Source organism: Adiantum capillus-veneris, chromosome 12 (assembly GCF_014529385.1).
Source record: "Adiantum capillus-veneris isolate H3 chromosome 12, ASM1452938v2, whole genome shotgun sequence".
NCBI classification, from domain to species: domain Eukaryota; kingdom Viridiplantae; phylum Streptophyta; class Polypodiopsida; order Polypodiales; family Pteridaceae; genus Adiantum; species Adiantum capillus-veneris.
This window is the reverse complement of record NC_140942.1, coordinates 96,490,391-96,512,495: the sequence shown is the minus strand read 5'-3', so window position 1 is coordinate 96,512,495 and position 22,105 is coordinate 96,490,391. Positions and strand designations below refer to the sequence as shown.

General features: G+C 42.9%; 2 pseudogenes; both read left to right on the top strand.

Moving 5' to 3' along the window:
* Nucleotides 1-228: 228 nt before the first annotated feature.
* Nucleotides 229-16,544, top strand: LOC147446180 (uncharacterized; annotated as a pseudogene).
* Nucleotides 14,814-15,417, top strand: LOC147446181 (uncharacterized; annotated as a pseudogene).
* Nucleotides 16,545-22,105: the final 5,561 nt, after the last annotated feature.

Genomic DNA, 22,105 nt, shown 5'->3' with positions numbered 1-22,105 from the left:
CATTTGGTTTCTCTTTTCTTTCTTAAGAAGAGAGGTCCTTAAGTAGCCTATAAATGGTTGATGTTGTTAATTATCGACGTTGTGTTTGAAGGGTAAGGAGACGTTAGACGTGTGGCGGCTGCTAGTTTTGGAAGTTTCCTTCGTATGCTATGGTCGTGGCGATATTGTATGGGCAGTTGGTGGTCGTGGTAGTACCATATGGCCAGCTGCGTGGTTTAATTAGTGATAATGCACCACTGCGAGGCAACTGCCATCGCACCTGCAGCGAGTATGGGGTAGTAGGGGATGGCACAGCAGCCTGTCCTGACCCGTTTGCAGAGAACAGAGGATGGCCCAGCAGCCTGTCCTGGGGCGTGGCTTTCATTTGCATTCGCCATCCCAACTGTAGCAAGCAGAGGGCGGGCCAGCAGCCTATCTTGAGGCGTCACCTTTTTGGTTGCACCCGCCATCCCAAGTGCAGCGAGCAGAGGACAAGGCAGGAGCTTGTGGTGAGCCGTCACCTTTTTGGTTGTACCCAACATCCCAACTGCAAGGAGCAGACGACCGCAGCAGAGTGTGCTGGCCTGTCACGTTTTTCGTTGTAGCTGTGGACGACGACAGCAGCAAAGTCTGGTCTGCTACAGTGTTTGAGGAGAGCAATAGTTATCCGTCAACGACGATAGCATGCTGCTTGTTGTTACCATATACATGTGGTAGTGATGTGTGTGATTACACTAGGACACGGGGCATTTTTTCCCTCTTTAGGAGGTTTTTCCCCCCGAGAAGTGTATATACGCCCATCACTCTAGGTCTATCTATCTTTCCATTGCACACTAAGTAATACACTGTCTATTGTGTGCCTTGAGCTTCCTTCGTCTTCTCCAAGCTGCGTGTGTTTCTTTGCAACCCTAATTCCAACAATTGGTATCAGAGCAGGTTGCGTCCTCCCGGGCTTAGTCGCCAGCTGCTCCAGTATACTCTTGCTTACTTTCTCCGATTTCAGTGAGCTTTGGCAAGCATTCGTGTAATGGAATTTGCCTATTCAATTTGAGAATAGCGGAATTTAATGAGAGTACTTTCAAGAAATGATTTTGTGAGCATAGCGGGTAGACATAATTGAAGATAGCAACATAATCATAGCAATTAGTTAACTTGGCATAGACAATACTTTTGCAAGAGAGAGAGTTTAGAGAACATGACAACAATTGAGGACCGGATTTATGTGGAGCCGGTCCCCCCTCCAATAGGCATTTGTATTATGATTTCTCCCATAAAGAGAGACTTGTTACAATACAGTCTTTGTGTTCCTTGTGACCTAGGTGATGCCATGAAGATGGAAGGCTTCATGCACCACAAACATAACATAAACTTGAAGAAAGCTTTAACTATCCCAAGCCTCAGTCCCAAGACCTCAAACACCTTCGAAGGTGGAGAGAGCTAGCAGGGAATGAGGGTAGGGAAGAGGAAGAAGAAACATTTCGTAGGAGAAAGAATTAGTTCCTCACTTATCATACTCTTGTTGCTAGCATACATAATAGCATAGTAATGAAGAAGAAGGAGATGGCAAGCTTAAGCATTGAAGCATGGCTCTTGGTTGGATTTGCACTCCATAGCCAAGAGTTTTGGTGTAGGCTCTCAACCTCTACTTGCTTGGAGAGGGAGCTCTTGCACTTTGCATATCACACAATGAGAGTGCTTGTGAGTGTGTGTGGGTGAGTATACCCCCTAGGCACCCCCCTAGCTTGCTTGGGTCGACCCCCCCTTGTAGCTCATGCCTGAAGCTCATTGGACCCCTCCAGGCCTAGCCAATCACAAGCAGGAGCCATTACAAGCAACATGGGTAGCCTTGGGACAAGTGTCCCCCTTTCCCCTTTGAGAGAGAGGACTTGATAAATGCTAAAACAATTAGATAATTCATGTAATTTATCATTGGAACCCTTTGAAGCCTAGCCAATAGGCTTCAAGCAACACATGAAGGTAACATGGGTAGGGGCCTGACATGTGTCCTTGCTGCCTCTTCAAGATGGGCTTCCCTTGTGTGTGTGAGTGGGTGTTCTCTCTCTAGGACCTAGGAAAAGGGCTCGCCCCCCCGCTTGTAGGAATGCTTTTGACTTTTAGGTGATCAAGCACCTTACTCACCAAGCATGACAAAGCACTTGAACTAGGGGGGGTTCCCACAAGCATCTCAGGCAAGCTTCTCAAGGCACCTCAAGTACTTTAATCATGCAGCAAGTCAAGCACCTCAAGCATGGAGCCACTCAAGCACCTCAAGCATCTTAATCAAGCACCTCAAGCATGAAAAACACCTCAAGCATGACAAGCACCTCAAGCAGGACAAGCACCTCGAGCTTGGGCCGGGTTCCCACCTCAAGCTCAGCCCTAGCTTACTTAAGGTCAAAAGGACTTTTACACACATTTATTGGAGGTCTTCAATGAAGCTAACCCTAAGGTCTTATGCTCCATTGGTTAGCCTTGCTCTTTGATACACCATCTCCCTTTTGGGCCCCTTTACATTGGCCCCGTGTTGAGATAGATCTAAAAGCACATACCTATATCTTAACACTTGTTCCCGTTTATTCTCCCACATTAAGTGATCAATTTAATATGAGAAAATCATTTGGGTTAGTTAGATATTAGATTTTATGACATTACCTCTCTCTTGAAATCATAGTCGTCTTCGACTATGAGGTAGAAGAGATAAAGTATTAGTCTTTAGTCAATCGTACTTAGCGGGTAAAGGATCCCTTTTTACCCTACGACATCTTTCCAAGATGGATGACTAATCCATTTGGTTTGGGAGACATAGCTGCCGCAAGCATGTCTGCTCTTTAGTCCATTTCATTCTCCCAAAGTAGAGTGACAAATTCTACTTGGTGTTTGAGAGACGTCGTCATCACAAACATGATTCTAAGCATGCATACTAGTTAAATTTGTGCACAATTAAAAAGAGGACTAGTCATAAGACAAAAACATGAGTTATTTAAAAGAAATTTGTACATTTGCTTACTCTAATGTAGCATTGTAAGCATTGACAAGGTTCATACTATCCTTAAGTTGTACTCCTTGCATCCATTTAGCATCTTCAAAAGGATAATTTTTGAACTTAATAAGATACCGTCGGATAATCTTACCATGTCGTAGTACCTTGTCTTCATGCCGAAGGATAGCTTCGGGTTGTAGCACCTCTTCTTGGTCTTCAACTTCGGGAGGGTCTTCAATAATTGGTTCAATTGCTCTCCTTTGTAGGGCTTAAGTAAGCTTACATGAAAGGCATTGTGTATAAGCCAATGGTTGGGCAACTTGAGTTGATAAGCCGTCTCATTGATAGGCTTCAAGATTTGGAAAGGACCATAGTATCTTTTTGCTAGTTTAGCATAATACTTTTGATGGCCCGTAGGATTTTTGCCCGTCGTTTGCCTTAATCGAGCCTTAGGAAACTTGAGTAAGACCCAATCATTTTATTTGAACATTAAGGCTCTTCTGTGCTTATCAGCAGTAGCTTTTTGCCTTTGTTGAGAGATGGCTATAGCCTCCCTAATCTTTTGAAAAGATTCTTGTAGGTCACGGCTATACTCATCGGCGGCGAAGATCTTCCCATGTACTTTCAGTAGCAAGGGACTTTTAGGTCTTCCTTCTATGATCTCGAAAGGTGCTTTGCCCGTAGAAGTATGTACAGTATTATTGTAGGCATACTCTACTAGCGGTAAATACTTTTCCCATTGTGAGCGTTGATCTACTTTGGTAACATAAGTCTTGAGTAGATCGAGTATCGTAAGATTGGCTATCTCACTTTGGCCATCCGTTTGTGGGTGATAGGCCGAAGAGAAATTCAATCTTGTTCCTAGATTTTCAAAGAGACCTTTCCAGAAATTACTGGTCATTCTAGGATCTCTATCTGACACGATGGATGTGGGTAATCCATGGTGTTTGAAAATCTGAGATATGAAGAGAGTTGCCATTTGATGTGCCTTAATAGTCTTTTTGACAGGAATAAAATGTGCTTGCTTGCTAAACCTGTCGACTATTGTCCATATTCCTGTATTCCCATGGATAGACTTGGAAAGATGAAATCCATGGATATACTCTCCCATGGTGAATTTGGAATAGGCAATGGCTGGAGTAATCCAGGTTGCTTCCCTCTATCATACTTGGTCTTTTGGCATAGTACACATTTTGAAACATACTCTTGTATGTCCACTTTCATGGTAGGCCAATAGAAATACGTCTCTACTCCTCGGAGAGTAGGTTGAATACCTCTATGCCCTGCATATGGAGGAGCATGGGATTCATACATAACCTTCTCACGAAGGGAATGGGTAACACATAGCCTATTGCCGTGGAGAAGATAACCATCCTGCAAGGTGAATGGTTCCTCTTTCTTCCCCAAAGCAAGGGCTGACATTATGTCTCTAAAGTCAGGGTCAGTAGCATACTCATCTATCATAGAGGATAGATCATTGTGAGTAGCTATAGACACCGCATTAACTTTTGGTCGTCGTGAAAGTGCATCGGCAACTTGATTGTGCTTACCAGCTATGTGAGCAATATGGAAATTAAATTGCGAAAGAAAATTTGCCCACCTCATTTGTTTGTCGGAAAGCTTGGTTTGCGTCATGAAATACTTGAGACTTTGGTGGTCGGTTCGTAGGATAAATGGAGTCCCCAATAGGTAGTGCTTCCATGTGTCTAGGGCATGTAGAACAGCTAAAAGCTCTTTCTCATAAATGCCCAAGACTCGTTCATCACCATTGAGCCTTCGGCTCTCATATGCTATGGCATGCCCTTCTTGAAGCAAAACCGCTCCAAGGCAATCACCACAAGTATCACATTGGACCTCAAATGGCTTTGAGAGATCTGGAAGCACGAGGACTGGTTGGGAAGTAAGCTTCTCTTTGAGTTTTTCAAAAGCATTTTGCTCCTTAGCAGTCCATACAAACTTAACGTTCTTCTTGGTTAAGTCGTGTAGTGGTCCTGCTACTTGAGAGAATTTTGCTATGAAGCGTCTATAGTATGCACACATACCAATAAAGCTTCTTAGCTCATGTAGATTCCTTGGGTTAGGCCATGATTTTATTACCTCTAACTTTGATGGATCCATACGAATACCATCGTGAGAGATAATATGGCCTAGATATTGAATCTCTTGAAGGAAGAATTCACTTTTCTTTTGGTTGAGAAAAAGTTTGTTCTCCCTCAAGGCTTGAAAAATCACTTGGAGATGTTGCTTATGTTCCTCCAAAGACTTGGAGTAGATGATGATATCATCGAAGAACACTCCATTGAATTTTCGATATGGTCTAAAAATTTTCTCCATCAAACGATTGAACGTAGCTGGTGCATTAGTCAAGCCAAAAGGCATGACTAGATATTCATAAAGACCAAATGTTGTGCGAAATGCGGTCTTTAAGATATCCTCATCCACTATCCTTATTTGATGATAGCCACTCTTAAGGTCAATCCTACTGAAGTAGGTAGAGCCTTGTAGCTTATCAAACAGATCTTCTACCCGAGGTACGGGAAATCTGTTTTTGATAGTGATATGGTTTAGTGCTCGATAGTCCACACACATACGGTATGTACCATCTTTCTTTTGCACTAAAAGGACTGGAGAACAAAAGGGAGAGGAACTAGGCCTCACCATCCCTTTGTCTACCAGCTCTTGTACTTGCCTCATGATCTCCTCTTGTTGAGCTTGTGAGACTCGATAAGGAGGTTTGTTAGGTGGTGAGCTTCCTGGAAGGAGCTCAATACGATGGTCATCATCCCCTCGTTTTGGCGGTAGGTCCATAGGGATATCATCGATGAACACATTTTGGAATCCTTTTAGAAAAGTAGACAAGTCTAACTCTTCTTGATTCCTATCATTTTCATTTGATGAAACATTATTAGCTTTTAGAGACTCTTTGACATAAATCATGTACGCAGAAACTGAGCTCTTCATTGATTTATCAAAAGAAAGAGGATTTACAAGTGGAATAGTGCGACCACGCTCACTAGCATCTACATACATGTTCTTTCCCTTGTAGGTGAAGTAAATTCTCCTTTCAGGGAACTTCATGTTGGCAGCCATGCGATCAAACCATGGTGCCCCTAGGATAACATCCTGATGTTGGAGGGGAGAGATGAAGAAGTCTTCTTTGTCGACATAGCTTTGGACATGAAGCCTCAACTTCCCAATCAAGGGAGTAATGGAGGCTTGTTGTCCCTTGAAAGCTGCATCAGCTGTTACTATATCTCCCATCTCAAAAGCTTGAATGCCCAACTTGGTGGCCAACTCTATTGATATGAAGTTGAGAGTAGAGCCAGGGTCAAACAAGATGAAGGCATCATGCTCTCGTACCTTTCCCCAAGCATAGGAGAGTGATGATCCTTTGCAATGAGCATCCTCTTTTGGAGCTTCGATGGTGGAAGCCCTAGGGGTCTCATTGCGAGTATGCTTCTTGGGGCAAGAACGATAGCCATGTCCTTGCTCCCCACACTTGAAACACTTATGGTCCTTACGAAAAGCTTCAAGCTCTTCAGGAGAGAGTTTGTTTTTACCTTTGTAAACTCCCTTCTCCTTGGACCGATTGTTGTTGTTGTTGTTGGAAGTGCCTTGGGAATTATTTTGAGCATTGGATTTCCCCTTTGCATCATTTTTATCTTTGTTTTCCATGGGCTTGACATTACGTCTAGCCCCTTGATGGAAATTGATGCGTGAAGCAACCATGCTGTGGTGGATTACTTTGGTAATAGTACCGGGCCGTTGAGAGTTGATATATTCGGCCATCTCTTCAGGTAATCCCGCACAGAATTGTTGTCTTTGCTCGGCAAAGTCTATCTTTTGAAAGACAGTAGCTTTGAGATGTAAATCCCAAAACTTATCTACATACTTGTTGATAGACTCATGAGAGAGGAGCTTCAAGCCGCGCCATTCGGTAAGAACTTTATCTTTAGTATCGCTTGGAAGAAATTGCTTCATGATGGAAACTCGTAGAGTTTTCCATGTCTTTGGGGCTTCTCCATTGCCACGAAGGCTAGCCCACCATTGACGAGCTGATTTTTGGAAGTGCATAGCTACATGGCGTAGCTTGGAGGACTCTGTGAAGCCCTCGTCCCCAAAGGCCGCATCAGATTGCTGGATGAAGGCCAACACTTTGTCGGTAGCACCAAAGGTGCCATCGTAGGTGAGAAAAGAGATACTCTTTCCTCCCTCCTTGAACTTCTTTAGCTTTTGTGACCTTCGCCATGCAAGAAATGATTTGCGATGCCCTCCCCTCTTGTATTCTCTAAGAGAATAGCCATAACTTTCATCGGAAGAGAAGGAAGGTGAAGAAGAAGGAGAAGAGGGTGACCTCTTCCTAGCCCTTTTCTTCCTTTGTTTCCTCTCTTGCCTTTGAGAGTGATGAGGAGGACTATGGGTTGCTCTTTTCCTCTTGGGAGGAGTAGGCGATCGTCTAGACCGCCTTCTTCGTGGAGCCACATCTTCAGAAGAACTTAGACTTTCATTGCTTTCTTTCTCTTTGGATTCCTCCTCTCGAATGGGAGAGAGTCTTCTTTTGGGGGTCTCTTCAAGAGGCCTCCTAAGCTCTCTCTCCTCTTGGAGAGGAAGGGAAATTCCATAGGCACGAAGTTGTTGAGTAACTTCGGCTTGCAAGGTAGGGTTGCCCATAGCTTGTTGCAACCTAGTCACAAGATAATTCACAAACATGGGAGCATCATCATTAGCACCTTCATGTGCAAAATCAAAGCTATCAATGTTCATTCTACTCTCTTGATTATTGTCAGCCATGTTAACAAAATTTTATGTATGTACTTAGTGTATGCTTTGGCAATTCAAAACCTTAGTTGCCACTCCTCTTACCCTTTGAAAATCGGCTCTTAAGTATCTACACCCACGGCTCAAAGTGGTTAATTATAGAGAGTAGAGGAGTAGGTCTAACATAGCAGAGTTGCCAAGGGCTAGCTCCTTTCGGACTTCTTATGGCTCAATAATGGTAAAGCCGTAGGCAAGTCTAAAAAGACTCCATTATTAAGTCCAAAGCTCCCGAGGTGTGCACCATCCCCCACATAGTGGGCTTAACAAAACCGGTATTAGATCCCAGTTCCACTTACTCTATTATAATTAACAACATCAACCATTTATAGGCTACTTAAGGACCTCTCTTCTTAAGCAAGAAAAGAGAAACCAAATGCTCTGATACCAATGTAATGGAATTTGCCTATTCAATTTGAGAATAGCGGAATTTAATGAGAGTACTTTCAAGAAATGATTTTGTGAGCATAGCGGGTAGACATAATTGAAGATAGCAACATAATCATAGCAATTAGTTAACTTGGCATAGACAATACTTTTGCAAGAGAGAGAGTTTAGAGAACATGACAACAATTGAGGACCGGATTTATGTGGAGCCGGTCCCCCCTCCAATAGGCATTTGTATTATGATTTCTCCCATAAAGAGAGACTTGTTACAATACAGTCTTTGTGTTCCTTGTGACCTAGGTGATGCCATGAAGATGGAAGGCTTCATGCACCACAAACATAACATAAACTTGAAGAAAGCTTTAACTATCCCAAGCCTCAGTCCCAAGACCTCAAACACCTTCGAAGGTGGAGAGAGCTAGCAGGGAATGAGGGTAGGGAAGAGGAAGAAGAAACATTTCGTAGGAGAAAGAATTAGTTCCTCACTTATCATACTCTTGTTGCTAGCATACATAATAGCATAGTAATGAAGAAGAAGGAGATGGCAAGCTTAAGCATTGAAGCATGGCTCTTGGTTGGATTTGCACTCCATAGCCAAGAGTGTTTGTGTAGGCTCTCAACCTCTACTTGCTTGGAGAGGGAGCTCTTGCACTTTGCATATCACACAATGAGAGTGCTTGTGAGTGTGTGTGGGTGAGTATACCCCCTAGGCACCCCCCTAGCTTGCTTGGGTCGACCCCCCCTTGTAGCGCATGCCTGAAGCTCATTGGACCCCTCCAGGCCTAGCCAATCACAAGCAGGAGCCATTACAAGCAACATGGGTAGCCTTGGGACAAGTGTCCCCCTTTCCCCTTTGAGAGAGAGGACTTGATAAATGCTAAAACAATTAGATAATTCATGTAATTTATCATTGGAACCCTTTGAAGCCTAGCCAATAGGCTTCAAGCAACACATGAAGGTAACATGGGTAGGGGCCTGACATGTGTCCTTGCTGCCTCTTCAAGATGGGCTTCCCTTGTGTGTGTGAGTGGGTGTTCTCTCTCTAGGCCCTAGGAAAAGGGCTCGCCCCCCCGCTTGTAGGAATGCTTTTGACTTTTAGGTGATCAAGCACCTTACTCACCAAGCATGACAAAGCACTTGAACTAGGGGGGGTTCCCACAAGCATCTCAGGCAAGCTTCTCAAGGCACCTCAAGTACTTTAATCATGCAGCAAGTCAAGCACCTCAAGCATGGAGCCACTCAAGAACCTCAAGCATCTTAATCAAGCACCTCAAGCATGAAAAACACCTCAAGCATGACAAGCACCTCAAGCAGGACAAGCACCTCGAGCTTGGGCCGGGTTCCCACCTCAAGCTCAGCCCTAGCTTACTTAAGGTCAAAAGGACTTTTACACACATTTATTGGAGGTCTTCAATGAAGCTAACCCTAAGGTCTTATGCTCCATTGGTTAGCCTTGCTCTTTGATAGACCATCTCCCTTTTGGGCCCCTTTACATTGGCCCCGTGTTGAGATAGATCTAAAAGCACATACCTATATCTTTACACTTGTTCCCGTTTATTCTCCCACATTAAGTGATCAATTTAATATGAGAAAATCATTTGGGTTAGTTAGATATTAGATTTTATGACAATTCGCAAGTCGACAAATACTTTGGGAGCACTCATATAGCTTGGTCTGCTCAGATTTTTTGATTTGGGCTCATTTCAGCCTCTGTTTCCACTACAGGCGTCTAGATCTGCACATGCATTTTCATCATTTTGTGCAGAATTTCTATCAGTACCATTTTCTGCATAACAAGTGCCCTATAGTCTTCTACGGTTTGTGCTATATAGCACGTGTTGTTATCGCTCCGTTTCTCCTATTTTCGGACAGTTTTCACATCAGGTGTAGCATTTACCATGGTTGACAACAACAACACAGATGTGTTCAAGATGTTTGTTGCTGAGGACTGGTTGGATGGGGACAACTACCCTATGTGGGCTTATATGATGCAACATGTTCTTGTGTCAAAGGGAGTCTGGAATATCGTGCAGGGCATTGATGTACGTCCTGGTTCTGAGGATGTAAGCGATGTTGAGGATGTTGCAGGTCTTGCTGCAAGGATTGCTGCTGTTAGAGTTGTTTTGCCTACAGAAGAACAAGCTCATTGGGATGTTAAGGATGCGCAGGCTCATGCATTGATTGCGTTATCTGTGAAGCGCACCATTGTTCCTCACATCTGTTCAGCAAAATCTACAAAACAGGCTTGGAATATTTTGGCTGGTCTTTATGCAAGTCGCAATGAGGCTAAAATTTCTTTGCTGCGTAAAGAGCTGGAGTCAAAGATTATGCATGAGGAAGATGATATGGAAACTTTCCTTGCTAGTGTCAAGGATATCAATGAGCAACTTATTTCTGCAAGTGAAGTCATTTAGACAGTTCCCTTGTGCAGACTGTTCTTGATGCGTTACCAGATTCTTACCAAACTTTTGCTAGTACTTAGAGACTTATGACCCAAGGAAATCCTGAAGTTGTCAAGTTTGATGCATTATGCACGTTGCTGTTGCAAGAGTCACTTTCCAGAAAAACAGGACTAGGCATCGACGTGCAGTTGAACAGGCTTTTATTCCTTCTCAAAGAAAGGGTGGTAACAGTAATGCAGCCACTTCTTATGGTTCTGCTGCGAGCGGCAAAAATAATGTTCCTAATGCTTTTGCTGGCAGCACTTCGTCTGGCAATTCTGGTGATAAGGGAAAAAAGAAGATGCGTTGCCATTATTGTAAAGCTAATGATCACTAGATCAAGTCGTGTCCTAAGTTGAAGGCCAAAGAGGCTAAGAAGAAAGAGGGTGGTTCCACTGCAAATTCTGGTTTCACTACAAATGCAGCCATTGTCGAGTCTTTTGTGAAAGGAGACAGTAATGCTGATGTTGATGGAGAATGGGATTTTAGCGCAAAGTGCACTTACAATCTTGCTGTCCATGATGTATGCTTATCAGTTTGCTGCAGATTTAGATGTGTGGTATTTCGACAGTGGTGCTACAAAGCACATTACCTCACATCGTGAATTGTTTACCTCTCTCGAGTCTGTCCCTCATGAGAATTTAGTCACTTGTGACATCAATGCCTCTTATCCAGTTCAGGGAGTTGGAAAGGTTGTGCTTACTGCTGCTAATGGCAATTCTTTCACACTTGTTGATGCACTTTATGTACCTGGGATCAAGAAGAATCTCTTGTCTATATCCGCACTTGCTAGACTTGGACTTGTAGTCAAATTTGTGGATGACAGATGTACAGGTCATGATCTTAGTTTTGGTGATGAAATTGTTGCATCTGGCCTTTTGTGCCGTGGGCTGTATAAGCTCACTTTGTATGACAAGTGTAAACAAAATTTTGCAAATGCTATTGCAGATTCAAGGGCTATTTCAGATGCAAAACTTTGGCATGCACGTTTTGGTCATCTGAATTTTGCCAGTTTGTTGCGTTTGCAGAAATCGGATATGGTTGCTTCTTTGACACCTCTTGAAGCACCTGTCAAACATGTTTGTGAAGGCTATGTTTTGGGCAAGATGTAGCGTTCTAAGTTTCCAAAGGATGGTCCGGGCCACATGCAGGTTGCAACTTGTGCATAGTGATGTTTGTGGACCCATGCAAACTCCGTCCTTGGGCAATTACCTATACTTCGTGACTTTCATTGATGATTACTCCAGGCATGCATGGGTATTTCCACTTAAAGCGAAGTCCGAAGTTTTCATGTGCTTCAAACAATTTCTGGCTATGGCTGAAAATGTCTCGAAATGTACTATGGGCACCCTCCGTTCCGATCGAGGGGGGGAGTATATGTCTCATGAATTTAATGCATTTCTGGCTAATCATGGGATAAAACACCAATGTACAATGCCTTATACACCTCAGCAAAACGGTGTTGCAGAGAGGAAAAATAGGTTACTGACGAAAATGGCACGATGTATGGTCAAAAGTCAAGCTTTGCCGCATTCTTTTTGGCTTGAGGCCATTATGTGTGCCACTTATGTACTTAACAGGTGTCCTACAAAAGCTTTGCAGTCTATTACTCCAGATTACGCATGGCATGATAGAAAGCCTTCTATTGAGCACATGCGTGTTTTTCGCTATTTGGCATATTCTTTGGTGCCACAAGTGCAACGCAGAAAATTGGATGATAAGGCTGTCAAATGTATTTTTGTTGGTTATAGTGCTGAAAGCTAAGGTTATAGGTTGTATCATCCGCAAACAAAACATATTCCGGTTTCTCGGGATGTAGTGTTTGTGGAAGATTCTGTTCAGCCCTTGTTGTCATGTACTAGAGACAGTAATGTAAGCTCACAGGACATTTATGACACTTTGTTGCCTCTTTTCAGTGGTGGAAATATGAATGTAAGTTCCAATGAGGCAAATGTACAGCCTATGGGGGTTTCTGAAAATGTTCTAGATTAGCCTATTACTGATGCAGATGTACATGATGTACTTGATGAGGAAAGGGCTGAAAATGAGCAGGCTAGAGGTATGCCAAAATGGCTGGTGCACACTTTGCGTGACAGTAAATTGGATGCACCTTTGTCTAGTCGTACTCGTTCAGGATCTCGCCATGCATCGTATGCATGAGATTGTTATGCTTTGGCTGTGTCTAGCTTACATGATGTTGAGGAGCCTCTGTCTTTTGATGAAGCATAGAATTCTGAAAATTGGATGGCTGCCATGCAATCAGAATATGATGCACTCATAGAAAATGACACATGGAATTTATGTGATGTGCCTCCTGGCAAAAAGGCCATTGGTACGAAGTGGGTGTGCAAGCCGGATGGTGAGATTGATCGCCATAAGACTCGACTTGTTGCAAAGGGTTATGCACAACAAAAAGGCATAGATTATGAAGAGACTTTTGCTTCCACTTGTTGTATGACTACTGTGCATTTTCTATGTGCATTGGCAGCTCATTTTGGTTGGTATGTACATCAATCAGACATTGTTACTGCTTTCTTGAATGGTGACATATTTGAGGAAGTTTATGTAACGCAGCCTCGCGGTTTTGTCATAAAAGGAAAAGAGGACAAAGTGTGCAGATGTAAGAAGGCTTTGTATGGGTTGACGCAATCTCCTCGTGCTTGGTATGAGAAAGCTGACACTCATTTGGTTAAATGAGGCTTTCATAACAGTCCAACAGAAAGCACATTGTATGTAAAGCATGAGGGTGATGTACTTCTCATTGTGGTTCTTTATGATGATGATTTGTTGATCATTGGACCAAATGAGAGACATATTGCTGAATTTAAGGCTGATTTGAATGGTACTTTCAAGATGAAAGATTTGGGACTGTTGCATCATTACTTGGGTATACAGTTTAAGCAGTGTGATGGTGGTATTTCCTTGTGTCAGAAAAGCTACATAGAGACATTGCTATGTAAGTTTGGACTTGAGGATTACAAACCTATTGCCACTCCCATGGAAACAGGTTTGAAGTTGAGTCTACATGATGCTGGTGATCCTGCTGATGTCACTCTTTACCAAACTGTTGTTGGCTGCCTCATTTATGTATGCAACACGAGGCCGAAAATTCAGTTTGCAGTCTCACAGGTCAACAGATTTATGCATAGCCCAGGGTCTAAGCATTGGTAGGCTGTCAAGAGGATTTTCCGCTACCTTAGTGGCACTTTACATCTTGGCTTGCTTTATCCCAAGGGGGGAGAATTGTCACTAGAATTACATGCTTTTTCGGACTCAGATTGGGCTGGTTGTTTTGAGACGCGAGTGTCCACAAGTGGTTTTTGTTTCATGCTTGGCAGTTCATGTATATCATGGTTGAGCAAGAAGCAACCTACTGTGGCCACTTCGAGTTATAAGGTTGAGTACAGGGAAGTCTTCACAGCTACGGTTGAGTGTGTATGGCTCAGACGCCTTATGGCTGATTTGGGTGTTGGACAGGACACTGCCAACACTATCTACACTGACAGTCAGAGTGCATTGGCAGTTGCCAGGAACCCATTTTTTCATGCTCGTACAAAGCACATTGAGGTGCATTACCATTATGTCAGGGAGAGGATCTTAGCAGGAGAGATCAGCTTGGCTTATGTGCCAACACAGGACAACCTTGCAGATCTTTTCACAAAGGCATTGTCTCATGAGAAGCTTGAAGCTTTCCACGAAGCTTTGGGCTTACTCCCCTTTATGGAATGATCATGTCCTCAGGGCATCACTCCAAGGGGGATTTGTTACCATATACATGTGGTAGTGATGTGTGTGAACACACTAGGATCGCTGGGCATTTTTTCCCTCTTTAGGAGGATTTTTTCCCCCGAGCATTGTATATACGCCCATCACTGTAGGGCTATCTATCTTTCCATTGCACACTAAGTAATACACTCTCTATTGTGTGCCTTGAGATTCCTTCGTCTTCTCCAAGCTATGTGTGTTTCTCTGCAACCCTAATTCCAACACTGCTGAATGTGGATTGTTGCGGGGCTGAGGAAGACACAAACCTGTTTGCTGCAACAGTGCATCACGAGACCTAGGTATGTACATAGTGTATAGTGTTGTATGTCTATTATAATGGTAAATCGAACTGGTCTTTGTTTGCTTTCGTTGTCGCCATGTGTATGTACGTTTACATGTCGTAGTTCAGTGGGTTGTATCTTTAGGATTGTTGTGAAATGGCAAGGATGAAGAATCTTGCAAGGTCAGGAGACGTACAACCCTCTAGTTCAAAGAGACCTTGAGGGAGGCCTAGGCTCTCGGAAGAAGAGAGAATGGCGCGTACCGAAGGCAGCAAACCCAGGAAGATGGTCGAGCTGAGCATAACGGTGTCTTTAGGCGGTAGTGATGTGGATGTTGCTCTTTCTCCAAGGTTGACAGCCTTTGTGGAGGCCCGAGGCGGTCGTCGGCATGTGCTCGATTGAGCGTGGCGGCACCGTCTTCCACCTCCACTTTCAGATGGTTGTTTTGATCATGGCGACTTCGATTATTGCACTGAGCAAGAAAAGAAAGCAGTACCTAGGATGGGATATTCATAGTCCTGTCGGAGCGAATATTGTCTGTTGTGCCCTCAAGCAAAAGAACATGCACACCTTTCATGGTATGTTGGGGTATTGTATGAAAGATATGGATCAACCACATTATCAGAACTTCTCGCATAATGTAACAGTTGATGACATCAACAAGGGAATTGAACTATACACACAGTATGGGGCAGATGAGCTAAAAAATAGAGTTTGTCTGACGCATGTGAATGTTTTTGATCGTGAACTTATGTATTGGAAATTCTAGTTGAAGCACACAATTGCTAACAACTTTTTATCAATGTTTCACCATATGCTAAAGTCTGGCAAGTACTATCTGTCTTCCTCGTGGATAACACCTTTTCAGGGCCGTGGAATGCCGTTGAAAAAGATCAAAGCATTATATGGCAGACCATGATTTTCCCTTCTTCTACAACATATCAGGATGTGATTGATATTTTTGTTCTTAACGAGGCTTACACGAACGCGCAACCTCGCATCGACTGGTTCCTGAGAAGGTGGGAAGAAACGCACAGGTAGATTGATTTCTTCTCGTTAACATTAGTTGTGCTGCAATGGTAAATGTCACTGCTAACATTGTTAATGATTTGCAACTTGTTGTCAGCGATGAAGGGAAAACTGCAGTTGCCTAACCGATAGATGGTCATGAAGCACTAGTCGACAATCCTTCAACTTTTAAGGGGAAAGAGAAAGTTTTTGTGCTGGACAATGAGGAGGAAGAGGATGCATCTCTTCGTGCAGATGCTTGCGAGGGATTCATCGGAAACTCTTCAGCTGTAAAAGGCAAAGAAAAAATTATTGTGCTCGACAGTGAGGACGAAGAGGATGCAGCTCTCGGCGCAGAGTTCATCCCACTCCTCACTAGACGAGGAGTCACTATTATTGCTAGTTAAAATGATGTATATAATATATTACAATCACTTCCGCGACGGCTAGTGTTGTTGCGTTTTTCTCTGAAACATTTCTTGATTTTTTGCAGGGTCGATGGAGCATTCTAGCCCTCAGGATAGTGCAGACACACAGCCACCAGAGCCGCCAGCATTGGACGATGATGCAATGCTCAACAGACTGCATGACGTGCTCCTGCAAATGTGGCGCCAGTTGCGTGGAGACACTCCCGAAGACTAGACTACTCTCCGCACTTCATTCATAATTCTGTAGATAACTTAAAAAATATGATTAGCGAGTACGAAGTGAATGTAACAGACGTGCAAATCTCCCAATTGCAAGAGCAGATACAATGCTTGCGCACTGAGGTCACATCATTGAAGGTGCAGCTTAACATACTTAATGCAATTGTAACTAGATTAAATAATATTACCAATAAATTTTACCGTTGACACTCTTTGCAACTGTGTTTCTCACAACTTATAGTCTCCTCTTGTTTCATTAAGCACTCTGTAGCGTTTCCGATCTTTTTCAGAGATGGTCTATGGCATGGGTTATTTTTTACCAATAAATTAATGGATATGTTTTCCGTTGTGAACCCCTTTTTCTGCTTGTGCTTTTTCCTTACGGGTGTCCGATACACACGGAACCCGCCTCTTACTTCGCTTTTACCCTCAAATACGTTTCACCTTATGTAGATGCCAAAGAATCTTCGATGTAATGAATTTCTTTTCTACTCTCCCAGTAGTAGCCTATCAGTCACAATATCAAAATTGTAATGTTTATATTAAAAGACAAATTTCAATTTTATCGTTGCGTGTAATTAAGCGTTCGTGAGAGAAAGCTGCATGCCATGAAGAACAAACGTTTCCAAATGGAGAGGGGGCTTCGCAGATGAGGCGAGCATGCTCTTTCCAAACTCATCTTCCAGCTGCGCGCTACTATAAAAGGCGACCATTGCACTCCTGTTTTCTTCGTGTATGGTATGTCATAGCTAGCTAGGTGTAGCTGCAGAGTGCAGCCCACTAGAGTTGTAGCTATGGCACGCGCAGGGCAGCTGGTGCTTTGCAAAAATCAGCCCCCTCTCTGTCTCTTGGGCGAGCCCCCTTGCTATTTGCTCTTGCTGTCCTCCCATTGGTCCTCCCTAGAGCTTGCCAATGACAATTAAGCAGTATAAGTGATAGCCTTCTAACATGTGTCCCCCTTTCCCCTTTTCTGAGAGCTTAAGGTAATTTAATAATTCAACTAAACTCTCATTGGACCCCTTTGCCTCCTGGCCAATAGGAATCAGGCAAGCCATTGGACTGTTGAATGCTCATTGGACCCCTTGGGAGACTGTCCAATAGTCTTCTAGAGGAATTAATTCTCATTGGTTCTTTTATTAAGTGTTTTTAAATTAATTAAACTAGACTTACTCTAGCCTAATTCTCATTGGTCCACCTCCAAGGCCATCCAATAGGAATTGGGTACACCTTGTGGGCATCTGGGCTAGGGAGCTGACAAATTGTAACATTTAATGGCCTAAAATCTTATTTGGAGCGGAAATTAGCATGAACATAGTGGGCATTTCATTAGAATAGATTCCTAATGAGAATTACAAGAGTGCTTGGGTGGAGAGAGCAACAAAAAGCATAACACCTAGTTAGATAGCATCGACAATACTTTCAAAAGAGAGAAAGCAATTAAGCTATTGACAACAGTTGAGGACCGGATTTGCATGGAGCCGGTCCCCCCTCCAAAAGGCTTTGTATTATGGTTTCTCCCATCAAGAGAGACATTGTACAATACAATTCTTTGTGTTCCTTCAAGACTAGCTAGTGCAATGAAGATGGAAGCTTCATACACCAAGCAAAAACACTTAATCAAACACAACTTGAATTATCCCCGTTCTCAGACCCAAGACCTCACACACCTTCGAAGATGGTGAGAGCTAGCAGGGTATGAGAGTAGATTGAGAGGAAAAAGAAGTATCTTACGAGAAAGAAGTACATCTCCTCACATAATCACTCATATTAGCATAGCTTAGCTTAGTAATTAGCTTGGTAGAGAAGATGAGCATGCATTGAAGCTTGGCTCTTGGTTGGATTTGCATCCACATGCCAAGAGGGTGTTGATGTAGGCTTCTATCTCACAAGCTTGGAGTAGGTGATGAGCTCTCCATTAAAGCTTGGGAGGAGATAGAGTGTTTTCCCTTCACACATGGTCAAGTGTGAGAGTGTGTGAGTGAATGCCCAGCAAAAATCAGCCCCCCTCTCTCTCTTGGGCGAGCCCTAGCTGCTAAGTTAGGCTGGCTTTTTCCTCATTGGACCTCCCCAGGTCAAGCCAATAGGAATTAAGCAGCATAAGTGATAGCCTTCTGACATGTGTCCCCCTTTCCCCTTTTGTGAGAGCTTTAGATAATTAAATAATTAAACTAAACTCTCATTGGACCCCTTTGCCTCCTGGCCAATAGGAATCAGGCAAGCCATGGGGCTTCTGAATGCTCATTGGACCCCTTGGGAGACTGCCCAATAGTCTTCTAGGACACTTAATTCTTATTGGTTTCTTTTATTAAATGTTTTTAAATTAATTAAACTAGATTTACTCTAGCTTAATTCTCATTGGTCCACTTCAAGGGTCTTCCAATAGGAATTGGGCACACCTTGTGGGCATCTGGCCTAAGAAGCTGACATGTGTCCCTCATTCCCTTTGTGTAAAGGGAGCCTGTGTGTGTGTGTGTGGTTTTCTCTCTCATCCCCTAGCTTTGGGGCTCGCCCCCTCCCATGTAGGGATGCAGAAAGACTTTTTGGGTACACACTAAGCATCCAATTTTCCCTAAGGTTAACCTTTGGACACAACCTTTGAATTTTGGAACCTTAGCATTTTGGAAGTCTTAATGGGCTGAACCTTAGGGTCTTTTTAGCCCGTTGTTTCACATGGCTCTTTTGCAGATGGCCCCCCCTTTGGATCCCTATTTTCCCTCCTTTGGATCCCTACTGTGGCCGGTCTGCTAACTTAACCAATATTCTAGCTTTTTCTCCCTTGGCACTTCCCCACATTAAATGATCAGTTTAATATGAGAAAATCATTTAGGAGAATTAGATATTGATTATTATGACATTACCTCTCTCTTGAAATCATAGTCGTCCTCGACTATGGTGTAGAGAAGATAAAGCATATACATGAGTCCTTTTCTTAGCGGGTAGAGGATCCCTATGTTACCCTACGACATCATTCCATAATGGATGACTAGTCCATTTGGCGCTTGAGAGCCTGAGGCTGCCGCAAGCATGTCTGTACATTAGTCCTATCAGTCTTCCATAGTAGAGTGACAAGCTCTACTTTGGTGTTTGGGAGACGTCGTCCCCGCAAACTTGATCTAAGCATGCATACTACTTCATTTTTGTGCACAAATCAAGAAAAAGAGAGTCTTATAAGACAAAAATTTTTGTTCATTTTTTTTAACATTTTGTACATTTGCTTACTCTTGGGAAGCATTGTAAGCATTGACAAGGTTTAGGTTATCCTTTAATTGTATGCCTTGCATCCATCTAGCATCTTCAAAAGGATAATTCTTAAACTTAATAAGATATCGTCTGATAGTCTTACCGCCTCTTAATACCTTGTCTTCATGTCGGAGAATGGACTCGGGCTGCAGCACCTCCTCGTGGTCCTCGATCTCCGGTGGGTCTTCAATAGTTGGTTCTTGAGGTGGCTCTCCTTTGTAAGGCTTTAAGAGGCTCACATGAAAAGCATTGTGTATGAGCCAATGATTGGGCAACTTAAGTTGATAGGCCATCTCATTGATTGGCCTAAGAATCTGGAAGGGACCATAGTACCTTTTTGCTAGTTTAGCATAGTACTTTTGGTGGCCCGTAGGATTCTTGCCCGTAGTGTGCCTTAATCGAGCCTTGGGAAACTTTAACAAGACCCAATCGTTTTCTTTAAAGGCTTGGGCTCTTCTGTGCTTGTCAGCAGCAGCCTTTTGCCTTTGCTGTGAGATAGAGATAGCATCCTTAATCTTTTGGAAAGATTCTTGTAGGTCTCGGCTATACTCATCTGCAGCGAAGATCTTCCCATGTACCTTAAGTAGCAAGGGACTTTTTGATCTTCCCTCAATTACCTCGAAAGGTGCTTTTCCTGTAGAAGTATGTACATTGTTATTGTAAGCATACTCTACTAAGGGTAAGTACTTCTCCCATTGGGATCTTTGATCTACTTCCGTTACATAGGCTTTTAGTAGATCGAGAATAGTTAGGTTAGCTATTTCACTTTGGCCATCAGTTTGTGGATGATAGGCCGAAGAGAAGTTTAGCCTTGTTCCTAAATTCTCAAAGAGACCCTTCCAGAAATTACTGGTCATTCTAGGATCTCTATCCGACACTATGGACATTGGCAAGCCATGGTACTTGAAAATTTGCGAAATGAAGAGGGTTGCCATTTGATGGGCTTTGATAGTCTTTTTGACAGGTATAAAATGAGCTTGTTTACTGAACCTGTCTACTATCGTCCATATTCCCGTATTCCCATGGATAGACTTAGGCAATCCAAAGATAAAATCCATGGATATGCTCTCCCATGGTGAATTAGGGATTGGCAAGGGTTGAAGCAATCCAAGTTGCTTCCCTCTATCAAATTTTGTCTTTTGACATACCACACATTTGGAAACATACTCATGTATGTTCACTTTCATGGTAGGCCAATAGAAATATGTTTCAATTCCCTTTAGAGTAGACTGAATCCCTCTATGCCCCGCATATGGGGGAGCATGAGATTCATACATTACTTTCTCACGTAGTGAGTTAGTAACGCATAGTCTATTGCCATAGAGAAGATAGCCATCTTGTAAAGTAAATGGTTCTTCTTTCTTCCCTAAGGCAAGGGCTGAAATCACATCTCTAAAATCGGGATCAATAGCATACTCATCTATCATTAAAGATAGATCATTGTGAGTTGCTATGGAAACCGCATTCACTCTCGGTCGTCTTGAGAGTGCATCGGCTACTTGATTATGCTTGCCAGCAATGTGAGCAATATGAAAATGAAATTGCGAAAGGAAATTTTCCCACCTCATTTGTTTGTCGGAGAGCTTGGTCTGCGTCATGAAGTACTTAAGACTTTGGTGATCCGTTCGCAGAATGAAAGGAGTCCCCAATAAATAGTGCTTCCATGAGTCTAAGGCATGTAGAACTGCAAGGAGTTCTTTTTCGTATATGCCTAGAGCTTGCTCAACAGGGTCGAGCCTTCGACTCTCATAGCCTATGGCGTGCCCTTCTTGGAGCAAAACAGCCCCAAGGCAATCACCACAAGCATCACATTGGACCTCAAATGGTTTTGAGAGATCCGGTAGTGTAAGCACAGGTTGAGAGATAAGCTTTTCTTTAAGATTTTTGAAAGCATTGTTCTCCTTAGCAGACCACGTATACCTAACATTTTTCTTTGTTAGGTCATGTAATGGTCCCGCAATTTGTGAGAACTTTTCTATGAAGCGTCTATAGTATGCACACATACCTATAAAGCTTCTTAGTTCATGAAGATTCCTTGGTTTAGGCCATCCTTTTATTACCTCTAACTTGGATGGATCCATTTGGATTCCATCTTGAGAGATAATGTGACCTAAATATTGAATCTCTTGCAAGAAAAATTCACTTTTCTTTCGATTAACATAAAGTTTATTCTCTCTTAAAACTTGAAATATTACCTGGAGGTGTTGCTTATGTTCCTCTAATGAATTAGAGTAGATGATAATATCATCAAAGAACACTCCAGTGAAGGTTCGATGAGGCCTGAACAGCTTCTCCATCAAGCGGTTAAATGTGGCTGGTGCATTAGTCAAGCCAAAAGGCATGACAATGTATTCGTAAAGACCAAATGTAGTACGAAATGCGGTCTTTACAATGTCTTGATCAACTATCCTTATTTGATGATAGCCACTTTTTAGGTCAATCCTACTGAAGTAGGTCGATCCTTGTAGCTTATCAAATAGGTCTTCTACCCGTGGAACGGGAAACCTATTCTTGATAGTGATCCTATTTAGTGCTCTATAGTCGACACACATACGATATGTG